Source organism: Anabrus simplex, chromosome 8 (assembly GCF_040414725.1).
Source record: "Anabrus simplex isolate iqAnaSimp1 chromosome 8, ASM4041472v1, whole genome shotgun sequence".
In the NCBI taxonomy this organism is placed as follows: Eukaryota; Metazoa; Arthropoda; class Insecta; order Orthoptera; family Tettigoniidae; genus Anabrus; species Anabrus simplex.
The window spans coordinates 179,627,949-179,639,963 of NC_090272.1; positions in this window are offsets into that span (position 1 = coordinate 179,627,949).

The following is a 12,015-nucleotide window of genomic DNA, read 5'->3' on the forward strand; positions in this document are numbered from 1 at the left end:
TTCTCCGATGTCAAGGCGTACAGCCATCCTGCGATGATAGATTAGAATCGTCTTCCTTAGCTTTTGTCGTCAATGTATATAGGTTCCAAAGTCTCCCTTCATCAACCATATCACATAGTCCAGTAAGATCTGAAGTACTATCCCTTCTCGTATCCATTGCTGTAAATCCATCATGTTGCTTCATTACGTCCATTCTCATAGGTTGAGCTTTCTCGCGGAATCGAAGCGTCAGGTAGCGAACTTCGAAAAGTAGGCGTTAACAAGTCTTTAATTTTCTCCGGTCACCTGACCTTGGCTATTGGAAAATTTACTGCAAGCTATTAATACGAATGATGTAATACTTTACTCAATAAATCGTTCGTTGAGAATACGTTATAGCCGCGATACAAAGAAATGAAATGATGATGTGAAATGGTTGATTAAAACCCTATATATACGTGCATAATAATTTAAAATGACCTACCAATGATTAAATATACACATCTTTTCAATGAATTACACAATTCAATAATTTAGTACATGCTGTGATGTTCCAAACATCACAAAGTCTGTCGAGAATATCTTGGTCTCCCTCAGTCAGCTGTATGTAGTGTGGAATTTCACTCGCGTGGTCCGGATTTCTACTGAGCGCATCGTCGATAACATTCTCTTTACCGGCGCAATGTTCCACCTCCCGGTCGAACTGCTGTACAAATAACGTCCAGCGATTCTCCCTTTCAGATGACATGGTGGATTTTAGTATGAATGTGAGAGCTCGGTGATCTATTCGTAGCAATATGGGGAATCCATTAATATATTTACGCCAGTGGTTTAAGGCAGTCACAATGGCAAGCATCTCTAGCTCCGTGACGGTATAGTTCCGTTCATATTCGCGCAATTTACGACTCATGAAGGCTAGATAATTTATGCGAGGTTTGGCGTCCTTCCTTTCCTGGTAAAGTACTGTGCCGACACCAATCATTGAAGCGTCTATCTGAATTACAAAACGCAACAGGTGGGACGAGAGCGGACGATGTGTAACGGTTGAGTCCAATTTGCATGCGCGGACACCACGTAAACAGCTGAGAAGTGTCTGTGGCTAGTATTATTAGGCGTGATCAAAACGTTTCGTTTGAGGGCGTTGCTGCAGTGGACTTGTAAATGTAGCGCGACACCGATGCAGGTATATAAGCACGGACATGTAGGAAAGGGGATTAGTGTGGCAGTCAGGTGCGTGCGTTAAATGCGGCCACGCGAACTATGGCGACGTTATTACCAAATGCATCCAAACAGGACCAACGTGCTGTTATTCTGTTATTGGCTGCCGAAGTAGAAATATCGATGGACATGCATCGGAGAATGAAGACTGTGTATGGGACAGCATTTCTGCGGAAAGGTATATGAAGTTCCGTGCGGGTCGCGTTTCGACACAAAACGCCGGTCGATCTGGCAACCAGCCTCATCCATTACGGACAACAACAAGCGGGCGGTGGATGAGGCGATTAGGGAGGACCGGCGCATATCCACAATTATCACGCCTTCGGTCCCCTCAAAAAGTCTTGAAGGTTCGGCGCTCCCTGTCGGAAGAGGATGTGCAGTGGTTACGGACTTCTTCACGCAGCAGGAAGCGGTGTTTGCCACACGGGGATCTTCAACCTGGTGCGTCGGTCAGATGACTGACTCAATGCTCACGGCGATTTTGCCTGACTGGCATCCTGATTCAAGACTGTGCGACCGTCGAACGGAAACTTTTTGATGGCCCCTTATAATTAAGAAAACGAGAAGTAAAGAAAATAACAGTCTTCTCACGAACCGCTACCCCGTTAATAAATACTCATGAATTATATCATCTTTGCGAAATAAACACGCAAAGTTAGTGCGCGATTGTACTACATCCGTCTTTTAAAGTGGTAGTGAGTTGCATGCCTGTCTAGTGTCGACTGGATGAATGCCAGCGGCTATGTTCCTCGCCGTGCCTATCTGACCGCGTCTATATACACAAGGGTATCGTTATCAGTAAGGATTAGATAAGTGGTAGATAAACCCGCTTTTATCTGAGGCATAATGCTGTAGCGACTCTAGTGCGTGTTACCTCCTCGTAAACACACCGGATCACTCTCATTTCCAGGAAAACAACTAGAGGTAAGCTTTTGCGAGAAAATTTCTGTTACGGATTATCAACCATACTGCTAGCCGACTACACGGTAGTTATCAATAGAAGGAAATGATTAATATTATATTTAAAGAAGAAAACAATTTTACACACGTGAAATACGAGAGTGAAAGCTGGGCAAGGTAATTGACATGAAGGTGGCTAGAATCATTGCTGATACAAACAGGTGGGAAGAATGACAGAAGGGTAATCCGAGTATGGAGATAAAGGCCAAGTTAGGAATGAATTCTATGGATGAAGCTGTACGCGTAAAGTGGTATCGATGATGGGGTTATGTGAGGCGAATGCAGGAGGATAGATTATCTAGGAGAAAAAAGAAACTCAGTCGTGAAGGGTAAGAGAAGTAGAGGGATATCATAGCAACGGTGGTTAGATTCAGTTGTTTAATGATTTAATTGTACGAGGTGTGGAACCTAAACGAGGCCACAGAGAGAGTTCCAAGTAGAGGATTATGGAGACAGAGGCTTGCAGACTGATTACTTAAAGGAACAACAGTCTAAAATGAAGATGTGTGGATTTAAAATACATTTCCCTCTCCATCTTCCAATCGATGTACGTGAAGAAATAATAACGACAATATCTCTTTTTCCTAAACCTTTTGCCACTTTCTTGGGGTAGGCTTTTCGTGTGGATTTGGCCCGGTTTTACGACCTGACGCCAACGCTGTGTGGAGGGATGTATGTTGAGGCAATCACAAAAAGCTAGTCCCCGAGCCAGAGAAATTAAGCATTAACCATATATAGCACGGCTCAGAATCGAACCCAGGATCCTTTGAACCAAAATCCACAATGATGGCCGCGATTCAAGGACAACAATAACGACAAATTAAATCAATACACTTAGCGAATCCCCTCAAAGAGAATGTTGTAAAATGTATACAAACAGAACTGTATATTGAAGTGACCGGACAAATATTAGTTTCGAAAACCAATGAAAATTAATTAAGCACTTTTAAAATTAAACTCTGCAGTTCTTATCCCCAGAGACCAGCTTTTCTTAATTTTGTTTTTATTCACTTTTCTTTACATCGCACCGACACTGATAGGTCTTATCTCGGCTTAACAATGGACACATGTCTCGCATGGAGAAGGAATATATAGAACAGGCCTTGCAACGAGCGTCGGCTCGCATGGCTGTCCTAAAACCTCTGCTTTATAATAAACATATACCCAGTGTTGCCAACTTAGCGGATTTTCCGCTAAATTTGGCGGAATTAGAAGACTGTCGGCGGAGGAATATATCATTTAGCGGACAGCGGATTTTTTGGCGGAATTCTAGATTTATTATAGCGGAATTTAGCGTTTTATCTCTTTTACGTTTAAAAAAAATTGTACTCCAGTCTGCCTCCGAGCTATTCCGTATTTCTTGTCAGGAGCTAGCAGTCACATGAGGAAAACATGTTATTTGGATTTGATGTTATGAGATTATGGTATCATAAATTTGTAATGCGTGGGGAAGGGGTTCTTATCTCTTAGTTGGTGAATGACGACATATAATGAAACTGTAAGAGAGTAGCATTTATATTTATGCTTTGATGGAAGACCGTTTGAACGGGCCTGTTCTCTGTGTGTGGCCCTTGAGGTAGGGGATTCACCTAGTTCGCACCCGGCACTAACACGCCTACAAGTTTTAGCTCGCCGGTTCGCAGGCAGGGGTTAATCCCAGTGAAACTCACAGATCAGATGAGTGCAGACATTTACTTTTATTATTATTATTATTATTATTATTATTATTATTATTATTATTATTTCCGGCTCCATGGCTAAATGGTTAGCGTGCTGGCCTTTCGTCACAGGGGTCCCGGGTTCAATTCCCGGCATGGTCGGGAATTTTAACCATCATTGGTTAATTTCGCTGACACAGGGGCTGGGTGCATGTGTCGTCTTCATCATCATTTCATCTTCATCACGACGCGCAGGTTGCCTGCGGGAGTCAAATCAAAAAACCTGCCCCTGACGAGCCGAACATGTCCTGGAACACTCCGGGCACTAAAAGCCATACGCCATTTCATCATTATTATTATTATTATTATTATTATTATTATTATTATTATTATTATTATTATTATTCATTATTTGAGATCGGATTTCTTGGCGGAATTATAGCGGATTTTTAGTAGTATTTAGCGGATCTTGAAAATATAAGTTGGCAACACTGCATATACCTTCCTCTATAAAGAGAAATATTTATTTATCATGTATTAGGCCCGTGCTGTCGTAAGAGTGTGAGGCCTGGTGCGGCAGTCGAACTTCGATATTTCAAACCTCCATTACTCGCATTTTCAGTATCTCGAAGTAACTTCGATTTCCCGGCCGGTTGTCCTATTCTTCGCGTGTATTTATTTCTCTATTACTCGAAATTCGGTTACGCGAACGTTTCCTCCCTTGAAGCAAAAAATACTCTGTAACTTGTATTTTGTACAACATTGAATGTGCAATACAGTGATTGTGAGGAACAGTTAAGAAGTAAAGAAAGGGTTATAGTGATGCTGGGAGTTAATATAACGGGAACCGAAAAAGAAACATCTAGAGATCGGAAAATCGGCGAAGCCTCGCCGTGAATTTATGACCGGTTATGTACTAAAGCAGATTCTTACCTGCGTGGTTTCGAACCTGCATACAGAATCAGACGAATAGGAATGGCAGAGTTTCTCACAGCACCAAATGTTGCTGAAAAGTTTGTGGAAGAAAAGAAGGTGACAGTTAAAAAATATTTAAAAACCAGAAGAGACTAAGGGATTTTTTCTAAGGTGTAACTTTTTGATGATAATAATAAATAAAATCATGAATAAAAATATATAAATAAAATTACTCAAAAACTTAATAAAATTAATAAGCATAATTAACCGAAATGTCCGTAGTATGGGCGCCAGAGTTCACCAGAATGGATCCCTCGAATTTAGATAAGAGCATGATAAACTTTATATCCCAGGGCGTGTACATAATGCTGCGTACTGGTACATCTGCTGCAGGCCTTACCTAACCTCCTGAAAACGACTAATTAGGTAGGAACTGCACCAGGTTCATCAATAACACTGATTCTAAAATAGCTAACTATATTCTTAACAAATTCCGTGCATGAGCACCTCATCAACATACAACATTATACATATAATACACACATACAATATTACTGGAAGACTCCATATTTACAACAACAACAATAATGAAAATCGTGGGAAAACGAAAGCGAGAACTAAGCTACCATTTGTAGATAGTCCGAAGAACAATGTACATGTTTGAAGATAAATACCCTTCACTGTCCCTATATCAATTCGACTAACCGATTCTCATAATCGGCAGTTATCACATCACACAGATACTGTACCTTGTACTACTGTGTTCACATATTTTAACACTTTTTGTAAAGATATATACACGCGTCTGTCGATCCTCAACTTAAATTATGGAAAGTCTGAGATAGCTTTCACCAACATATAATGCTAGGCCGCCGCAAGTGCTACAATACTTAATGCGCAAGCACTCTCCACAATCAGCCACTTTCCACGAACATAACAAGACTACGCTCCACGAACGTTTGAAGTCCAGTCCATTGCAGCCGTGTCATTCCAGTACCGTGTATCAGCACTACTTCCTTCCCGTACAGTGCGTCAGTTGTAGTTCTCTTATACAGTGTCACTGGTTGTAGTTATCTTCCTTCTCGTTCCTTTACAATCACCCCTGTTGCCGCCGTATGATCAACCTTTATAGACATCAACATCCCCTTCCTCTCAGATGATACGTCTGGATTGGTGCTTGCCAGCCAATCATGAGTGAACCCCTTGTGAAGACATGCCCTGACTTCTCCTTCCTCCCAAGAGATAAACAAACACTCGGGAGTTTTACATGAATCATCGAACTTCCCTAATACAAAAACAAGCTCATCTCATCAGGCTGGGATATATACATGACTCATGGAATATCCCGACACAAGTACATCACAACAAACACTGGAGTAGCCACATGACTCAACCAAATTACCAGAGTTATTAAAGCCATGTTTTCCCACTCGTGCAAAACAAATTACTCATACCTACATATGTGGATATCTTCCAGCTTACCAATATAAATGGCAAAATATACAAATGAAATACTGATGATAATAATAATAATAATAATAATAATAATAATAATAATAATAATAATAATAATAATAATAATAATAAATCGAATACTGACAATAATATCTCTAACTTCTACATATAATTCGGGGGTGTGATATATGTACTATCACAAAGGTTGTTAACGGAGTTATATTTCTTCTAAAAATTTACTTTATTAATTGACATAATTAAAACGATGCTATAAAATACGAGTTTGCTAGTATATTTTTAAATACTGTAGTCCGAATAAGCCCGTATGATTCAATTATGTGCTATATATGCCCAAAAAACGGTATTCTCTATATCTCGAAATTTCGATAACTCGATAACTCCCGAGATGGTTCGAGTTATCGAGGTTTCACTGTATATATCTGAAACTCCTTTTTCAAAATGAGGAGTATTCCAAAACAAACTACTAAGAAGAGTGATACGAGCCCCTCGCCTGAGATCAAACAAAACTTTGTATTGAATCTTTAGAACTCAGGTAAAAGAATATCTAAATTGACCAAGTCTAGAATCATGCAGTGCATCCCAATTCTTGAACATGTCATAGGCACGAGGATGCTGAACACACGGCTCAAACATCCCGGCCCTTGGCTCGCCTATGGCCTGGTTTATGTTAACCTTTCGAACTTTTCCCACATTTGCACCCTATCTCTCTAATTTAAAACAAAATTGGCCTTTAAAAGGACCGGGTTTTTTTTCAGCGGCTTGGCTATCCCTCACAATTAACATACTAAAAATTACTCTTTAGCAATTCAAGTAGAGAAGAGGGGGGGGGGGGGTTCAGCTCTGGCTTGGAGGTAAAAACCGCCTCCAAGCCAGATAGTTTCTCCCCCGCCAGCGCAGAAAATAGAGATTTTCCGACTCATCGGGTAACCCTAGGAAACAGATGAGTAAGAGGGCATAGTTTTCATCCTGGGACTCTCCATCTACTCCCCTCCTCAAAACAATTATGGCGGCAATGGGATATGGAAGGACTACGAGTAGGAAGGAAGCAGCCGTGGGCTTAACTAAGGAACAGCCCTCCGGCATTTGCCTTTTGCTTTTTTTACTATTTGCTTTACGTCGCACCGACACAGATAGGTCTTGTGGCGACGATAGGATAGAAAAGTCCTAGGAATGGGAAGAAAACGGCCGTGGCCTTAATTAAGGTACAGCCCCAGCATTTGCCTGCTGTGAAAAATGAACCATGGAAAGCCATCTTCAGGGCTGCCGACAGTGGGGTTCAAACCCACTATCTCCCGAATGCAAGCTCACAGCTGCGCTCCCCTAACCGCACGGCCAACTCGCCCGGTCCGGCATTTGCCTGGTGTGAAGATGGGAAACCACGTAAAACCATATTCAGGGCTGCCGACAATGGGGTTCGAACCCACTACCTTCCGAATGCAAGCTCACAGCTGCGCGCCCCTAACCGCTCGGTCAGCTCGCTCGATACCGACCTTTTGGTAAGACCTGCATCCTGACACAGGTCAGACCAAAATATAGCTTCCACTAAAGTCCCAATTTCATCCATAGCTGTGACAGTATAGAAGCTGCTGGGGTATGGGTAGTGCTGAGTAACGGCATTTGACGTCTCATAGGGCTGGTTGTGCCGCAATAGCACTTTCTCGCCCAGTGAAGAAAGCATTGGTAAACTGCCTCACACCTCACTCCGCCTAGCTTGCTTCATTTTGGCACTGCGATATTTTTTTGTGGTGTCGCTGTAACCGCATAACCGTTGGTGGTACTATTTGAAGATCCAACCAGTCTTTGTGCACACGACCTGCCAGACCTTTATTTCATTGGTAGCTGTCAGAAAATATCTAAGTGTACGGAAATTATAGCGTGTCTGCCTCTTACCCTGAGGTTCCGATTTTGATTTACGGCGAGGTCAGGAATTTTTATCTGGATCCGAGGTCTAGTTCGAGGTCCACTCAGCCTATATGATTAGTGATTACAATTGAGGAACTATCAGATGACGAGTTAGCGGGAACTGGTCTAGAAAGCCAAGAAGAACGGCCGAGAGGATTTGCCGTGCCGACCACACGGCATCTCGTAATCTGGAGATCTTCGGGCTGATCATTGGTCGCTTGATAGGCCAGAGGCCGTTCGGAGCCGTTGCGCCATGGTATTTGTTTGTACACACATTATATTCGTGACCTGTGAAACATAATGGGAAGGTTTAATTTTAATTTTTTGTTTTATTTGCCTATTTCGTACTATTCTACGCATTTTATTTTAATTTCTTACTTTCGTAATTTGTCTATTATTGCAGTTTATTGCTTCTTTGTGAGAACTAGGAAGTGATTGTTCCAACGCAACTCTCACTAAGGCTTAGAAACTATTTGCCAGTTGGAAATCTTATCTGCTCATTGTAGCGACACTCCTTCGATTCCAACTCTTCAGCGAGACGACTATAACGAATGTATTACTACTACTAAATGTTTTCATTCCTCCCCTAAGGGGCGAGGCGGGCCTCCTAGACGGTGACGCCGTCTCTCACGCCAGGTAATCTGTATCGGAGAAGGAAATGTGCGGAGATGATGATGATGATGAAATTTGTTGTTTTAAGGGGCCTAACAGCTAAGTCAGCGGCCTCTAATGTGCGGAGAAGGTGAGAGGGTTGGCGGACATGGCATATTCTACAGTCGTGGAAATTATAGACAGCCGAGTTTATACGTTAACAAATAGTTTATTTTTGTCCCACTTAGAAATAAGCTACACCAAAATATATGTTATTTTAATCTACGTTTAATTATGTCGAGTAAAAATTTTCATCGTACTCAGTTAAAATGTTAACGCAGGTTGAACAAAAAAGTGCCGGCATTTATTCCATTTCCAACGAAGCGCTCACTTTGAAAATTCCTAACTTTGAAAGTATTGATCTGATCGTTACAAATTTTAATACGTAATAAAGTAACTTATTGTTGATCGGTATACCAAGTTTTTATTTCATCTAATATTTATGAAAAGGGTTGTTATTAATTTAGTGAAACAACATTTTCATTCCAGGGTGATCATAGCCGTAAAAGAACGGCTTGATATGAAGCTAATGAGAATGTCAGGCTAAAATTAAAACTGCTTTTGCCAGCATGCAGTTGTTGATTTTATATTGATTTATATTTAATTGGGTAGCCATCTTACTAGTTCTCCTTGTTCTCGTTTGCTATATGGCCGCGAACCTCCTCGTGTTATTGAAAGCCTTTACAGTCGGCATTAAGTAATAAGCAGCCAATTTCTTAAATAGATTTGTGTAAAGCATTCCTAGAGGCAACGATCCCTGTACAAAAATTGGAAAAGAAAAATTCGAAGATAGTTTTGGAGAAATCTTCTAAACGGACAATTCCAAGTGAATCTACGCTTAGAAAAAGTAACTGAATGATCGTTACGAATATGTGAGGAGGAATGTTCGATATGGGGTTGGGGAAACAATGTATGGATTTCCATGGCCGTAATACTAGGTGAAAACTAATGTAAATAGAACTATTCGTAGGAAACTGCTTTAATTACTAGTGTGTTCAAGAAAGTTAAGCGATCTATTGTATTGAATACAAAGAAGAAAGAACGGACTTTCTTGAAGTGCATAAGTTTGGGTGTCCTACGAATTCACCAAGCACCAAATCAAAGAAAACTGAAGGAGTGTTTTTGAGTAATGATTCTTCTGAGGACTCCGGTTTTATGTTAATTGATTTAAGCCTATTTTCTGCTGCTGTTCGGTGATCGATATCAATCTGAAACTTGATAGAGAGGCAAGCTAAACCCTTTAACACATATTCTGCAAGGAAATGACAAATATGAAATTTTTATGGTATTTAGAACTTCATATATATGCATTTTTAAAATTTTTCAAATTGTAAACATTTATTTTTAAAAATCTACATACGCATGAAATTAATAAAAGTCTGTAGGGATTTAATAAACACGATCTTTGAAATCACTAAACAAAATTACACGTTCCAGAATCCCAGCGTTGTTGAGGAAAAGGTACATGAATATGACCAAAATCCAAATTTGAAAAATATCTTTTTCAGAATTTTCTTTGTCTAAATTAGCTGATTAATGTGTACAGCTAAGAGCAATGCATTTTAAATCAGTATGCGAAGTTTCATGATTCTAACTGATGTAGTGTCCAAATTACAGAGAATATAGAAAATTTTCCTTTCCTCTAGTTACAAGGTAGTATGGGGAAATTTTCTTCATCACTGGGTCTTGTGGTCCATTAGGTTTCACTCTACGCTATGCTGTGGGATTGCTAGGTGATTTTCAGCATCGTTGTGTGTTGGCCTATTTTCCAAAATTTTCTGAGTTTTTGGAAGCTAATTTGAGCCGGTTAGTTCTGAAACTCAGCATATCCACAAAAATTTTAAAAATGAGATATTTTATGTTTCATAATCTGCGGGGTTCTCTATTTCATAAGTATAATGTTTTGTTCCATAACTCTCCTTATTCCTTAGATATTAAACCTCAACTTTTCAGTTCAGTTCTGAAACTGAGTATGTCCACAACATGTTCTGTCCATAACTTGACATGTCCAAAATCACCTGGTAACAGAAAGAAACTTATGTAGTAAGAAAGACTTGGTGTTAATAATACGTAGTTCATTGTATCGACAGTGACGTCTTTCTATAGACTCCCGTAGCTTTTATAAATAATGAAATTAGTGGTGAACAAGAGATTAGAGTCTGAAAACTGCATTATAGGTGCCGAGCCAGGACGGAGTATGAAAAGATCAAGAGATATCTGTACATCAACGTATAAATAACATGCCGACTGCAAACGAGGTCACATTATGGTGGATACCTGTATATTAAACAAGTGATTGAAAGTGACGCTCCAAATCACAAGAAAACAGTACTTGTAGTTTTTTCAGTACCAGGACATTCTTTTATACTCCAAAGAGATTATTTAGTTACACTGAAAAATAAGTCCGAAGAAGGGAAATTATTTTACTGCCGGGGGATACAGAGCCATTTTTCAGAAATTTGGAAATGTAGCCTGTCCCGATACTTTTTTAATTGGAAGAAAACAGTCAGTGGAGGTTTAAAACCCACTCCTAAATGGCATTTCAAATTTGCTCCCACGAGAAGATTCGTCAGGCAGAGGAACAAGACAACAGTAACTATTTGGGGTGAAGCCAACAAATTTTACAAGTTGTTTGCGGAAGAAGCAATAACGTAATCTAGATATTTAGTGAACCAATACAGCTTGGTGTTTTACCTTAAGTTATAAAAGTCAATGCTATTCCAAATCGACTCAAAAACAATAATGGAAGTGAATGGGAATTTAATCCATCTCTCAGCTTCTACAAGGAATTGTCAAATTCTAGACAACTTAACTTCCAAGAACGGGAAGAAGAACAGGAGGAGGAAGATGAGCCAATGGTCGACAGTAATTCTATTTGAAAGTGTTGTCCAAGAAGGCGATATTAATTTACTCTTAATGTTGAAGTAATAATTAAAGTTGAAAATTTTCCCGTTGTAAAATATAGCATAGTCATCAAATAATAGCTATCTAAAACTTAACGTGAATATAAAAATGTTCAGTTGTATTAAGTCTGTGACTTCCCTCAGAACTTATTCCAAAACACTTTGGGACCATTAATGTTTGCTCCGATACTAAATATGTCCACTTGTACTTTGTTTGTGAATACTAATAAATAATAATGAAATATCATAAATAAAAATATATAAATAAATAAAACTACTCAAAAACTTTATAAAATACTTGAAATAAATTAAATTAATAAAAGTAATTAATCGAAATGTCCAAAGGATGGGTG